We start from the raw sequence: 14494 nt of genomic DNA, 5'->3' as shown, positions 1-14494 counted from the left end.
CCAGAGAGGAAGAAAAATTCCATCATTACAGACTTTTACATCTATAGCTAATAAAATAATAAAAAAAAAATTAAAAAGCCACTAATCCTAATAAATCAGCCTGACAAAATGAGCCAGAGCTGTATCTGAGCAGGGTTTTCCATCTGTAGGCTTGGCAAGTTCATATGCAGTGGGAAATTCAAAAGTCATGTTTGGGAAAGGGCTGCAGGTTTCAGTATTAGCTGAAGAGTAGCCAAACAAGTTTTGCTGTTGCTGGAATGGAAAGGGATCTCCTTGCTGGAGGGCTGGCCTTTCCCATCCCTGTGTTTTCATCTACCCCTTTTGCTGCTTGCTAATTACCCACAGAAAGGGGGAAAGCTGCAAGAACCCCCCAGGCAGGGCTGCACATCCTGTGTCTCAAGCTGCAGCCCCAGCTTTGCTTCCACCCAAGCTGTGCCAGCCCCAGCCCCTGCCACCCACAGCCACTCACCCTCCTGGCTCAGCACTCTGCAATACCTGCACTTCCCATGGGATTTTCAGGGTGCTGCTCCCCTGTTTGGCTCATGCTGGCATTAAGCTTGTTTCCCACCCCTTGGCCAAGTCCCCAGCCCTGACCCCCATCCTTAAGAGAACCTCACTGCAGTAGGTACTGCAGGGATATTTCTCACCGTGCACTACAAAGCAGATACACTTAAAGAAAAAAACAGAGCACTGAATTACCTGAAATGAAGCAGTTTCATCCTATCCCACTAGGAGGGATCTTCAGCTGCCACATCCACTGCCTACAGCACCAACCATACGTATCCTCAAAACCCAAACAACCACCCCACAGAGTTTGGCCCCAGGTACAGATTTAACCAACTCTCCCCAATCATTCTTGGCAGCTGCTTTAATTTCTGCTGATGAACTGGGTGTCCTGATAGGTCATAAAAACTGCCACAGGTGAAGCAGAGCAAAAGGGTGAGAGCAGCCTGTCAAACCCTCCACCCCCAGCTGGCAAACCCCACAGGCTCCAGCAACACAAGGTGTCTTTTGGGAAACCACCAGCACTCTGGCCACATCATGTGTGTTTATTGACATGGAAAACAGCTGCCCTGTGTTTTCCAGCTCCATGCCCTGGGCACAACCTGCAACCACCAACACCCTTCAAAACATCCCTCTCCTGAGATGCTCAGTGTCTGCTGCCCTCCAAGGGCACTCGGGAGGTTTCATCTGATGCAGAAATGGGCTCAGGGTTTTCCAAAAAATGCCCCAAGACTAAATTAAAAAGGATTTAAGCAGATGGTCCGTTCTCTGCTCTTCATAGTTGGCAAAATTGGAGCCATATCACTACCAGCACTAATTAATGTTTGCAAAGCGCTCTGCTCTGCAAACTGCTGCCTACGTGCTAAGTGCTGTCATTAGTATTATTACTAAGCTATTTATGCCTGTTCCAGCGCTTTCTCTTCCTTGTCCCAAAGGGCTTTTCCTCTTCCCTGTGCAGATGTACCAGGACTGGGAAAAGGAATCAGCCCTCCCGGGTTCCGGCTGGATCTAGCCCAGGCTCAGATCCCCAGTTTGCCAGGAAAACACTCCAGCTGTGCCAGCAGCACGGGGCTGGAGCCATGGGCTCCATGGGGAGGGCAGGAGGGTCTGCCTGGAGATGGGGTTTAGCATCATCTGTGGGTGAGTTCGTTGTCTTGCTGCCTCTCCTGATGGCAAAATGGACACGATGCTGTTTCCTGGTTCTTCATGTTCCAAGGGGAAAACCTTTCTTGTGCTCGTAGGGGCTGTTTGCATCCTTCTCTCTGTCACTGCACAGTAAAGGGTTTTGCAGAAGGGAGGGATCACTCATCCTTCCTAATGATCTAAGAGGAGACCGAGGCGCAGAGGAGGTTCAGTGATGGATGAGCTCAGCTGTGCTCCCTGACAGGCCTTTGTCCCCGTGCAACAACCAGGCAGTGACGTCTGCCGCCACCAGCAGATGGGACAACGCATCCCCTACGAGTAACCATCCTTGCAAGACAGGATTCTGCCAAGCTGCAGGACAGCTTCTCCCTCTGGTGAAGCTTTCATCAGAGAAGCAGCTCACAGGAAATCGCAGCTGCTCCCACTGGAAAGCAGTGAGGGAGCCACGATGGGCTGCTGGGGGCACAGAGCAGCCGGTGCTCCCCATGGCCCACACCCAAACTTCAGTGCTCCCACCCCAATCAATGTTTCCAAGAACCTGCATCAAAATCCTTTGCTCAATTAACCTAACCAGGCTGGACATTCTTGAACATGCCCATGACATCTTTTTGACACCAGAGTGGCTTTCATGACTCATCAGACAGGAAAAAAACTGCCCAAGACAATAACCTGGGGCAGCAGCTGAGAGGGACTGATGGAAATAGAGAAGGTGCTGAGCTGGGTACTCCACCTGCTCCAGGGTCACAGTGGGGCAGCACCCACACCCCTGCCAATGTGGGGTGAGGAGGGCAACCCCTCTGCAGTCACCTGCACAAACAGCAAAGTACCTGGGCTGAGGACTGATGCTGAGCTTCAGACAGGAGGATTAGGGCATGAATCATCCCTTTTTTTCCCTCCACAGCAAGTGCATGAGATGGAATGAGGCTCAGGAAGCTGGATGGGGGGTGCAGGTGGAGCAGAGCTCACTCTGATCAGGGCAGGAGCCAGCACAGGTAACACCAACCCATTCTTGCCCTAGGCCAGGGTGCTTTTGCTTTGCAGAAGTTGTTTGGACCAAAGAACAGGAGAGAAAAAAACAACTCAGGCGAGCATGCGATGAACATTTTCTGCGTGGTTTGAATTATCCATGACTTTTGACCCAAGATTAAATCTAGTGTGTAACTGGTGGTTATATATTGAGTCATATGAGCAGGCTAATCACAGGAACCCCATGTTCTCCAAACAGCCTGCGCCTCACCGGGGCCGACTGCAACCCGCTCACGTTTCCCAGTCAGAGCACCCTGTGGCTTTTGCATCATCCTTTTAATTCAACACTTTACAAAGCATTCTTTTCATCCGACCAGTATTTCAAGCCCGGAACAAAACGAGCCCAGCGACACCACCAGCCCAAGAAAGCCAAAATTCCCCGTGAAGTTTTGCCGCTCAGTGGCTGCCCCAGTGTCTGGCGAAGGGCTGGGCTCATGCTGCAGTGTTTTTCTCTCAGCAGGAGCTGCCCGTCCTCTCCATTGGCAATTCTCCTGCTGAGCATAGAAACAGCCTCTTGAGTTGTACCCCTGTGAGCAATTTGGGTGAAAATGAGCACTGGAGTTGGAAAACATTAGTGGGGGGTGAGTGGCAGGTAAATGGGCTCTCCCAGGGTGCGATGCCCGCCTCGATAACCAGAAGGGCTTGGCACAGCCTGGCCCTGGCTCTCCCCAGACTCATTCTTTGTGCCTCCTTCCTCTCTCCTTAGGGCTGTGGGAGGCTGAACTGATTCACCTCTCCTGGAGAGCCCAGGTAGAGCCGTAAAAGGCCGTTATCAGCAAGAGCGATCGGGTAATACTCCCTGGAGTACAACCATGCGGGTTCACCGGGGTGTTTCCCAGCACCTGTGCCTGGGATGGGGCTGGCACAGCATGTGTGTGCTGGAGCTCTTGGCTTTCCCTCTGCCCAGGGCAGGCTGGGCATTGGGGTCAGGTGGAGAACCCAAAACCAGGCTGATCCAGGGTCTGCCCAAGTCTCCAAAAGGCTCCAGTGAGTGGGAAGTTTGTTGGAGGAAGATTGCATCATGGAGGGGGTCTCCACAGACCTGCACGTTGGCTGTGAGGGATGCACAGGGCATGGATCCCACTGCCCTGGACATGTGCAGGCTCAAGGCCATGGGGAAAGATGCTCAGTTTTTTGCAGAAGGGATAAACTGAGCCTAAATCATCCCCCTTTCCTCCTGCAATAACTCACTGGCTGGTAGAAACCCAGCAGGAAGAGTGTAACTTCGGGGCAGGCTGGTCTTGTGCCCAGCCACACTGGTACGGAGTGGCTCAAGAGGCATTTCATCACCAAAGGCTTTGTCTGGATGGTCAGCCACTGTCCCCAGCTGTCCCAGGAGGGATGCTGCTGACGCAGGAGGCAGGGGAGGCACTCTAGTTTAGAAGGGGGACAGCCATGTCCCAGTGGCTCCAGGACCCTCCTGAGATGCCCCAGAGGATGGTGGTCCCCAGCAGTCCCCCAGCCAGTGCTGGTTTGGGTGTGATCCCATATGCCCCAGCACCCCGGGTGGCCCCCAGCTCATGGCAACCTCCGACCCTGTACCCAGTCCTGCTGCAGGAACCTCCCTGTGTCCCCTCATGTCCCTTCCCACCCCTAGCAGGGTGCCCAGCTCCTTACTGGTCTAAGCTGGTGTGGGCATCAGCACTGGGCTTTCACCTGCTCTTGCCCAAGGTGGTTCTGCATCACTTTGCAGCAAAAATAAAGAGCTGGAGGGGAAAAATCCATGGTTTGTACACAGAGCTGAGCAACCTCAGACCTCTCACCTAGGAGGGGAGGAGGGAAGGGAAAGCTGAGCCACCCCGAGGGCACCCAGGGTTGGATTTCAACACCCTGCAGAAGACAAGATTCTTTTTTCGTCTGGGTCCCTGCGTGTCGGGGCTGCTGTTTGGGCTGGAGCCCTGTGCTGATAAGGAGAAGCCAGGCAGGAAGGGAGCAGCAGCTGAAGCTGAGGAGCAGTGGTTGGGGTTTGGGGTCAGCCCCTGGGGCTTGCTTTGCCCTCTCTCCTCCCCGCTCCCCCTCACAGCCTCTGTGGAGGGCGATGGTGCAGGAAGAGAGGGTGCTTGGGGGTGTCCCCAGGCCCTGGCTACTCGCTAGCCCCTTATTTCCACAGCCCTTTTCCTTTGTTTTATGGCTCAGCTGATTTCCCTGCATCCAACACCATTTTTGCTGTCTCTCACCCTACTTTATGTTGCCCACTTGCAGTGCCAGCTCCCACCTTGTCCCTCCTGGACAGGAACAGAGGAACAAACCCCTGAACAAAGGGCAGAAATCTGCATTTTTAGAATCTCCCATCTGTTTTTTTCCCAGGAGTGGGACAGGTGACTCTGAACATGTACACCCTCCTGAGGATGCCACCTCTGTCCTCAGGGGACAGTTGTCTGTCTCCAGGGCTTTGCCCCACACGGTCACATCAGGACAGTCCTGCTGTTGGTTCCCTTCTGTGCCAGCTCCGTCCTGCTCCACCTCTGGCATAAACCATGGCGAGCTATAAATCCCCACCAGCCTTCAGGGACCCGTCCCTGGGGAGGGCAGCAGTTCAGCCCTGAGACAGCAAAAAACAAAGATCATGTTTTTTTCGTGGGGACAATATCACCCACCAGCACAAACAAGAGCCCAGGGCAGGGAGGTGCTGGCACCTCGGGATGGCATCGATCCAGCCGGAGCTGTGCAGGGACTTGAGCACGGAGCCTTTAGCAGGGCAGATGCTTCCAGCTGGATCCAGTCCCTGAACCAGCTCCTGTGTGAACCCTTGTGCCAGCACGGGGAAAAGGGACAGATCAGGACAACGAGGGCACAGGGCAGGAATACACAGTGTTGGGGGGTTCAAGGTGATGCTGGCATCACGGCGCTGCCAAGGGGCTGTGGCCAAGGGGAACAAGGACACAGCTGCCCCAGGGGGTCCTTGCTCCTTCCCCAGCCCCTACCCCAGCCTCACACTTTGCAGACCCTTCTGTTTCCAGTCCCATGGCAGCTCCCAGCCCACAGGAACCCAGCCTGGCTGAGCTCTCCCCGCAGAAGGATCTGGGGAGATTTGAAGAGATTTTGGACCTGACACCACAGGTCACACAAACAGCCTCATGCTGGCTCTCTGTGCTGCAGGTGGTTGAGAAGGGGCTTTTGTTTTTTTTCTTCTGGATAACTCCTAAGATCCCCAGTGCTGAGATTACCTGGAAATCTTGTTTTTCTTTGAAAAAAAACCCCACATTTCCCTGCTGTGACGGCTGCTGTGGGAAGCCTGAGCCTGTGAAGGGTGGCATGAACTTGTCACTCAACACGATTAAAGGGGTTCTCAGCACAGAAAGGGGGCAGGAGACCCTGGTGGGTGAGCACAAGTGGCTCCCAGGGAGTTATAAGGCACATCCCAGGGATTTACTGGAAGTGCTGGAGGAGGCTCTGCCCCGGCAGTGACTGCCATTGCACCGACGTGGCAGGGCCCGTGTCACTTCTCATCACTGGCTCCACAATCTCTTCTACGGGAACCTGGCAGATTAATTCTCTATTTGTGGGTGTGGGAGATTGATAAGGAGCGGGGCCGGGAAGCAGGGAGCTGCTGAGCTTTTTGTCCTTGGGGCTGCTCTGGGGCAGGTGGTGAGTGACAGTGAGGCGCCAGGTCCCTTCTGGCTACCATGGGGATGCTGTGATTTGCCTTTTCTTTTAGAAACAGCCCTTTCCACACCAAAGGAAACAATATTCTCATCATCTGCTGCCTGCCCACCTCGTGACAGGTAAATCGAGCTGCAAACAAGCCCTGTGCAGGGAGAGACTCCCCAGGGCCATCTTCCCAATTTTGGTGGTGCTGGGTCATTATGTCTCTAATTTCTGTGACTTGGAGGTCTCTGGGACCCCAGGTAAAGACCAGCCAGCTCTACTTGTGGCTGGATGTGGGGCTCAACACAATTTTTCCATGTGCAATGGACATAAGCATGACCTTGCTGCAAGCCACAGCCACCCCCTGACCTCCTGTGTCCCGAAGTGGGTCCCCACAGCACGGCCTGAGGTCACCAGCCAAGGGCTGCTTGGTGGCCATGATCTGGGTTTTAGGGGTGAAGCGAGGTGGGGGCACCCTCATACGTCATACGCTGGTTTTCCAGTTGAGTGCCCTGTGCCACCAAGGGCAACAGTCACGTTTTGCACCGAGCACAAACTCCCTGACCTCCCCAGGGGCTCAGGGGGCACGTGAGCCATGCGAGAGCTGGTGGGGTTTGCAGCTGAAGGCTGTCCCTTCCCCAGAGCCACTCGTCCCTGCCGGTGGCCCTGGGGGGAGCACCCCCAGCCCGCCCGGGGAGGAGGACGGGGAGAGCTTTGGGCTCTGCCGCCGAAGGACGGAACAGGAACAGTGCAAGGGTGCAGCGAGGCCGCCCAGGGGGGTCGGAGCAGGGTCCGTCCCCCCCTCCCGCCTCCCCGGGTTGCTGTAACATCCCAGGAACAGCCCGAAGGTCCCGTTCCAGCTCCCGAACTAAAAACAAAAGTGCGTCTTGTTCCCGTCCTGTTTTCAAAGCCGGAAAGGTCGGGGCTGCGAGAGCCCTGCCAGGCTGGGCAGCGCTGCCAGCTCCTGCCGCCCGCCCCGGCCGCCGCACATGCGGGAATCGCCTCCTGCTGCCGCTCCAGCCCAGCCGCGGGGCTCCCTGCCACCCAGCCGGGCTGGACAGCGCTGGAGGCCTCCCTGACAGCCCGTGTTTGGACCATCTTGCTCTCCTTCCTGCTCTCTGCCCTGACGGGGCATAACGATGCTGCCTGGAGGGAAGGGAGAGGCGCAGAAGTGCCTCTTTCAGGACCACACCACGGACCCGCTGCACCCAGCGTGGCCCCAAAGCCCCAGCACAAAACACCATCAGCTCCTGGGATCTGCCCTGCCACTATCAAGGGGTTTCCTAACCCACCTCAAATCCCCCAAGCCCCAAGAAGGCTTCGTTCTTGTTAGATGGGGCCATCATTAGAGGGATGGGTGAGGGTGGAATGCAAAGGGTGCCCCATGGGATGGACCAGCAGCGTGGCCCTGTCGTCACCACACCAGGCTCTGAACTATCCCCCTCGTCCCTGTGCTCGGTGCCTGCATGTGCTGCTGCCTCCTCAGCAGAGATTATTAGCTGAGAAAATCGTTAGGCACAGGGCTGGGAGCTCAAGGGACATACATGTGAGTGCCCCTGTCACTTGGAAATCGATCCCAGCCATCCACCCAAGCTGTTTCCTTAAAGCTCTCCACTGGGGAGGAGGAGAAGGAGGTCCAGCTGGATGGATGGTGACCCTGCTCCAGCCTTGAGCTGCTCCCAGCCTGGGCTCTGCAGGACTTGCTGCCCTCTGAATCCCAGAGCAAATGGCTGCATTTTGCCCATGGACAGAGACCAGCCTCTGAAGCCAGGAGTTGACTGAGCCCTGGAAGGAAAATCCTACAGTGGAGCAGACCAAGCTGGGCTTTGGAGCCAGAAACTGGAGGCTGGGAGGATGTTGTGGAGGGGCAGCAAGACCTGCTCAACCTCTCTCTATCCAGGAGTGGAGAGGGGGTACAGAGACCTCTGGGCTGAGCAGGCAAAGCTGTTTGCACACCAGGGTGTTGTTATTATTATTAGGGACAGTTGTCCTGCCCAGCCCTGCAGCAAGCAGAGCACTTTGGGGGTCCCTGTGCATGTTGTGCAGGGAGCAGCATACCTGAGAGGCACGACTCTCCCTCTGAGCACCCTGTGTCCCCAAGGCAGCTCTGGCATCCTCGCTGACTCAAGCAGACAGCGTATTGACATTCACTTTGACCTTTCAAATCACAAGGATGTTCTGTCCTTCCCGGCCAAGTACAGCCTGGATACCCTGTGGGTGGATTATACTGTATATACAGTGGCTGCAAACACGGAGCTGGCAAGAGAGAAGCCTGTTTGTGTGCTTGCAGGGCGAGGCGGTGGTGGGATGAGTGAGGAACTCTTGCCAGTGCCTGGTTTTCCTCCCAGGATGCCTGAGCGGATGCAGCACACTAAAGGAAAAGGACAGGGTTGGAGGCAGGAGAACTGCTGGTGGCTGGTTTGGGGAGGGGGAGATGGGCTTCTGCAAAAGCAGGAGCCACAGCCCAGCCCTCGAGCAGCCGCCCCCTCCCCGCCAGCTCCGGAGGCTGCTCCCGGCTCCCCGCCTTTCCCGTCCTCTGGCTGATTATGCCTTTTGTTCCCAGAGAACATGAAGAACTGCAATTAGGAAGCAACATGCACAAATCCACCACAAGGGCCCAGCTGGATCACAGCGATGGTGCCTTCCCTCCCAGCCCTCCCAAGTTCCCCCTCTGGGCAGTGTCTGTTTCAGCACAAAACCCACCCCAGCCCCAAAAGCTCGAGCTGATGCGAAGGGCAGCAGTTCCCAAAGGTGTAACAAATGGTCACAAGTTCATGGCACTTAAATCAGCAACTTCCTCTCTCAAGTGTCACCTGTGCCATGGCACATCCCAAATCCTGTGCCCTGGGAGGGCAGAGAGCGGGGCCGAGAGCAGGGTGAGGGTTGCACGAGGTGGAGGGACCTATCTCCATCCCCCTTTTCCCTCACTGCCCTTGGGAGCCAGAGCAAGTCCCTGGGCAAGGCTGCCGGGAGGGTTTTGGCAGAGGCCTCTCCCCAAGCCCTGCCAGCAGACAGGCTTTGCCATGGGGCTGGCTCCATCCAAGGCTGTCCCAGCCCGGATCCGGTAACCCCGCAGGCTCATGGCGCCAGGGAGGCTGACAGCCTCGTGCTCCCAACCCAGATGTGCCACTTATCTCTCCCCTCTCTTGCCCTGAGATTTTTTTTCCTCTCTCTTTTCCCAGCCAGCTCATAGGACTCTTATCTCAAGCTCTGAATCACCCCCTCCCAAGGCGTACCCAGCAACATTCTTTGCAAACCCATTCCAAGGGGCTTATCCATGGCACCAGGGGCACAACTGAGACAAACAGGCAGGAAAACTCTTTTGCCTTAAGTCTTCATGCCATGTTGGTGTCCCTGAGCCCCTTCCAGCAAACAAGGCAGGGTATGGCAGAGGCAGCTTGGCCACAGTGCCAGTGCACAGGCAGCAGAGCGTGAACCTCAACGTCTAGCATCACCTGTGTCACTTGGTCATGGCCATGCAAACTCTGGAGCAGAGGAGGGAAAAAGGGTGTTTGAAAGCTTCTGTGAGCTGAAGGAGCCCTGGGAGTTAATTTGACACAGGCTTCTCTGAGAACAGGGCTTGCACTTGACAGTTGGCTGCAGCCTCCTGGTTTATGAAGAATAATTAAAAAGCAAGCAAGGTGTGGAGCCCAAGGTTGGGCTGGGAGCTAAGGGGATGGGATGGGACAGTCAGGATGGACAGCCTTTGCTGATGCTGCCCCAAAACCTGCATGTTTGTGAGCCTGAGCAGAGCAGGGAACCCACAGCTCAACAGGCCCCGTGGCACCCAGCAGCCACCAGCAGCCACCAGCAGCCACCAGCAGCCCCGCGAAGCCCCGCACTCCCGGCTTGCGCAAATGCTGGCTCTTGTTGCCAAGTGAGCCTCATGCAGCAGAGCAGCCCCGGCCACAGTCAGCCCTGCCTGGGAGGTGCTGAGTGCCCAGGCCTTGCAGAGCGTTGGTTGGTGGAGGAGGAATCAATGCCCAGCCGGGGGTTTCTGCCACGTGGCTGGTTCACCCGCCCCGGTCGCTGGGGTCGTTTGCTGCGGTCCCAGCCTGGATCCTCGTGTCTCCCCAGCAGGGAGCAGGGCTGCCTGGTGCCCTCAGGGGGAGGCTGCAGCAAGCCCTGCTGTCTGCCATGGCACGGCCCAGAGGGGCACCCCCAGCCTGCCAGCAACCTGGGGTAGCTGAGAACACACACAGCTTGTGACACCCATCAGCACTCCGCACTGCGAAGGCAAATCCCCTCCTAGCTTGGTTTCTAAGGGGAGGAGGTTTCTGTCTGCTCATCCACCAGCTCTCCCCTGCAATTGCAAGTTTAAAACATAAAATTTAGCAAAAGAGGGACCTCACTGGTCTGGGTGGCCAGATCCAGCCTGGTTCAGCCTTTCCCAGCTCAGAGGAGCCGCTTCCTGCCCCTGAAATAGCAGCTCAGATGATGCTCTCGGCAGCTGCGGATGATGCAAAATGCTCGTTATCCGGCAGGAACAATTAGACTTATGGCAATTATTTTTGCTGTTGCTGAGAGATGCCGGAACAGGCCAGCCAGCAGCCAGCTCCTGGTGTAATTCCTGGGCAGGAGAGATGTGGCCTTGCCAGGAGCTGCCATTGCCATGGAGGAAGAGCAAAAGGCAGCAGGAGCATCCAAAGAGCATCCTGCAGTGCTGGGAGGGCCAGTGTCGTGTGGAAGTGAGAGCAAGGACAAGCAAATGTTTATCTGAGACCTGAATGCCCTTCTCCAGTGCCAGTTGTTTGCGTTCAGATCAATGAACCAACACCAGCTCCAGGCTGGATCGAGCCATGAGCTTCTGATGGTCACTGAGCTGGGCAGTGGCTGCTGAGCTGAACTTTAGGGCACGTTCTTTTGGGGGAAAAAGTCAGCCTTCTGGCTGAGAAATGCCCATGGGGGAAAAGTCAGAACAAGGAGGGTTGTTTTTTTCCCCCCTTGACATTGTTTGAAAACCATGTTTTGATGCTACTAGAATGAAGCAAGCCCTGCTTCCTGACAGCTGCCTGGAGTCAGAGACAAAAACCAATCCCAGCCTGAAAAATAACTCCTCCTTGGATAAATGGGAGTGTGGCTGGGATGGCAAGAAAGCTTTTGGACAGGGTGTGCAGCCAGGAGCAAGAAGTGAGAGCTGGAGGGATGCGGGAAGCCTGCTCTAGGAAAATCCAGGCCATTGCCCATTGAAGACTTTATCTAAGGCAAGCATGCCACCACATCCTGGCCTTGTTTGTGCTGCAAGAGCCAGCAAAATTCCTGGGAAAGTTTAGCTAACTGGTCAGCAAAACCTCTGATATGCTTTGTTTATTAGCCGCTAAACATTAAACCCTGGCAAACAGGGCTCCCTGGGGCCAGGGACACATGACTGTGACAAGCCACCCTAGGGGCTCCCAGCCCCAAAACCAGGTGAGAGCTGCTAGGGCAGCCAAGGAAGGGGTCAGGCTGCTCCAGGTTTGGGGATGGCAGCACCCCAGGGCTCTGGTCTGGCAAAAGGAGCCCAGGGCAGGGAGGAGGAAGGCTCACTATAATGTTGCTCTTGCTGTGGCCCTGCAGAAATGCACCTTTTCCCAGGTCAGGAGAAGGATTAAATGCTTTCTTGCTGGAGCTGGATGGAGATTTTTCCACCTCCCAGTGCCTTAATTTGCAAAAGAGAAGTGCCCCAGAAAAACACTACTCTAGCATATCAAGTGTACTCTTCAAGGACATCTGAATCATCCTGCAAAGCTCATGCAAAATTTGTGTTTTCACTAATTAGGCCAATTATAGTGAAATGGCATTTGCAACTCCAGCAAAAAACTAAAATCTTAATGTGGTATCTTTTCCAAACAAAGCCCCTTTCCTCTCCTCCTGTGCTAAGTAACCAAAGAGCAACATTTTGAAGTGTCCAAGTATCAGGTAATTGCTTTTCCTGCCATACTTGAAGGGAACATCACACACATAAACAAAACCTGACCCACTTTAGCAGAATAAGAACAACACCAAGAAAGGGAGCAGGGATGTCAGTAAAGTCCTAACACGGCCCCATTAGCAAGTCTACAAGCATCCAAATAAATTAATTTTGACAAGTCTGTCCTGAACGGAGCAAGCCATGAAAGCTGCACCACGCCCATGGATGCACGAGGAAGCACATGCAAAGGGATGCACACACAAAGGAGGGATGCACACACAAAGGAGGGATGCACACATAAGTGCTGCCCCACTCCATCCCCTTCCCAACCTGCAGGATGTGTATTCAGGGGGATCAGGGAAGCAAATCTTGCCCAGGCTGGGTGCTGGGCAGTGGTGCAGGCTCTTGTGGCATTGCTTGAAGGCTGTGATTGCAGGAGAGGGCAGACACTGCTGCCTCATGCCTCTCGTGGCACGTGTTTCGTGGCTAACTCATGGTTTGTAAATAATGGCAGGGCTGTTGCTGAGTCACCGGCCGCGGGTGACAGCCAGCAGGGATCAGGGCTGGCTTTGCCCAGCGCTAACAAAGGCACTTCCCTCTGCAGGGGTTGGGCTCCTCAGGGACACCCCAAACTCACACTCCAACCTCCTTGCTCCTGCAAGTTTTGCCCCTTTGCACTAGGCTGAAAGCACTTGAGCCCGGCTCCAGGATGACCTGGTGGGACCCTGAGGGGACCGATGGCTCCCAGGACCCACCACCCCGGGATGCCCCAGCTGCCTGAGGGAGACAGTGAGCTTCTGAGCCTGGAGATGGGCCAGGCTGGGGGCCGTGGCAGATCCAGCTGCATGTTTTCCTGGATCTATGCTCCTGCGTAGCTGAGGTTGTGCAAGAAGTCAAAAAGTCCTCCCTCTGTGCTCCCCGTGCCCACACGCTGGCTCGGGTGCCTCCCGCGCTGGCAGGCAGCCCGGGCTGAGCCCCCGTGTTTACCCAGCAGTGGGGTGGCATCAATGAACATCACACCATCACTGGACACTCCCTGTGCCCTTGAATCATCCCCATTCTCCAGGCTCAGGGCACAGAAGCTCTGGCATCTATGGCCAGGCCAATGTCCTGTGGCTCTGATACCCAACCCGGAGCTACAAGCAGCTTGGCCAAACCTCCTGTGCCACCTCTTGTCCCAAGCTCTGCCCCATATGCTGGGCTCCCCAGAGAGGCAGCCACTCTCCTCCAGGATGGCATCTCCCAGGCCATGGAATGATGGCACTTTTCAGGATGGCAGCCCCAGGATGGGGCATCACAGGGTTTCAGCAGCAGCCAGTGGCTCTGGCAAAGTGGGGTGAGCTCCAGGAGGCACCGGGATGCTTTGGATGCATTTGGTGCTGCTTGTTCACACCAGCTGGATCTTAAACCTCGATGGTACCCGGGGCAGCAGCAGCTCTGGGAGCACATGGTGGTGTAGGGCTGCATGTCTGGGGCAGCCAGACCTCCAGGGCCTAAATCTCTGTGGCTAAAACATTGCTTCAAAGACTGAAGCTTGGCTTACAACCCTCCCATTCCCATCAGGACATCTGAGGAGCCAGGAACACCATGGCCCTGAAATGGCTCCTGAAGGACTCCAGAATTCAAGACAGGGTAGAGCCTGAGAACATATTCCTATCTGCTCAAAATTAGGAGGATCTCAGCCAGGAACCTGAGCAGTTGCAGGATCATACACATGACCTAAAGGAAAGGGTCAAAGTTTCAGTGCTGCTGACCACAGCCAAGGGCTGGAGATGTAATTTCTCATCCCTATCATCCTGTGCCAGGTGGGCACAGCCGCGACAACACCTTCCCAACTTGGCAATATAGACTTATCCCACCACGGCATCTTAGCAAGACCTAAATAGAAAATTCAGGCTGACAAGGCAGTGCAGGAGCTGGAGGAAGAGATAAAGTTCAACCTGGTGATAGCCACATAGTAAAAAATGATAAGAGAGCTGGTGGCAACATCACAACAAGCTCCAGATGGTCCAGCAGTGAGAAGCAGAGCCTGGTGAAATGCCAAACCATCTATATAAAAACATCAAGTCATTGTAAGGAAAAGGTGAAAGGCAAAGAGTCACCTGGTGCTGGATTAAATAATGGGCAGTAAATCCCTCAGAAGTTACCTTTGGAAGCAGACAAGAGGTGCAATTTGTCTAGAAATGACGGGGAAAAAAACCAAAACATTGGTATCATAAAGGAAATGGGCAGTAACGGAAGAGAGTTTAGATACAGGTTATTTGATCAGCTGTTTTTTAGGATAATGGGCTAACCAAATGTTTGGGTGAGCAACAAACAGATGTGATGGCTTTAAGATGTGGG

This window comes from Apus apus, chromosome 14, assembly GCF_020740795.1.
Source record: "Apus apus isolate bApuApu2 chromosome 14, bApuApu2.pri.cur, whole genome shotgun sequence".
Classification (NCBI taxonomy): domain Eukaryota; kingdom Metazoa; phylum Chordata; class Aves; order Apodiformes; family Apodidae; genus Apus; species Apus apus.
This window is presented reverse-complemented; position numbering follows the sequence as displayed.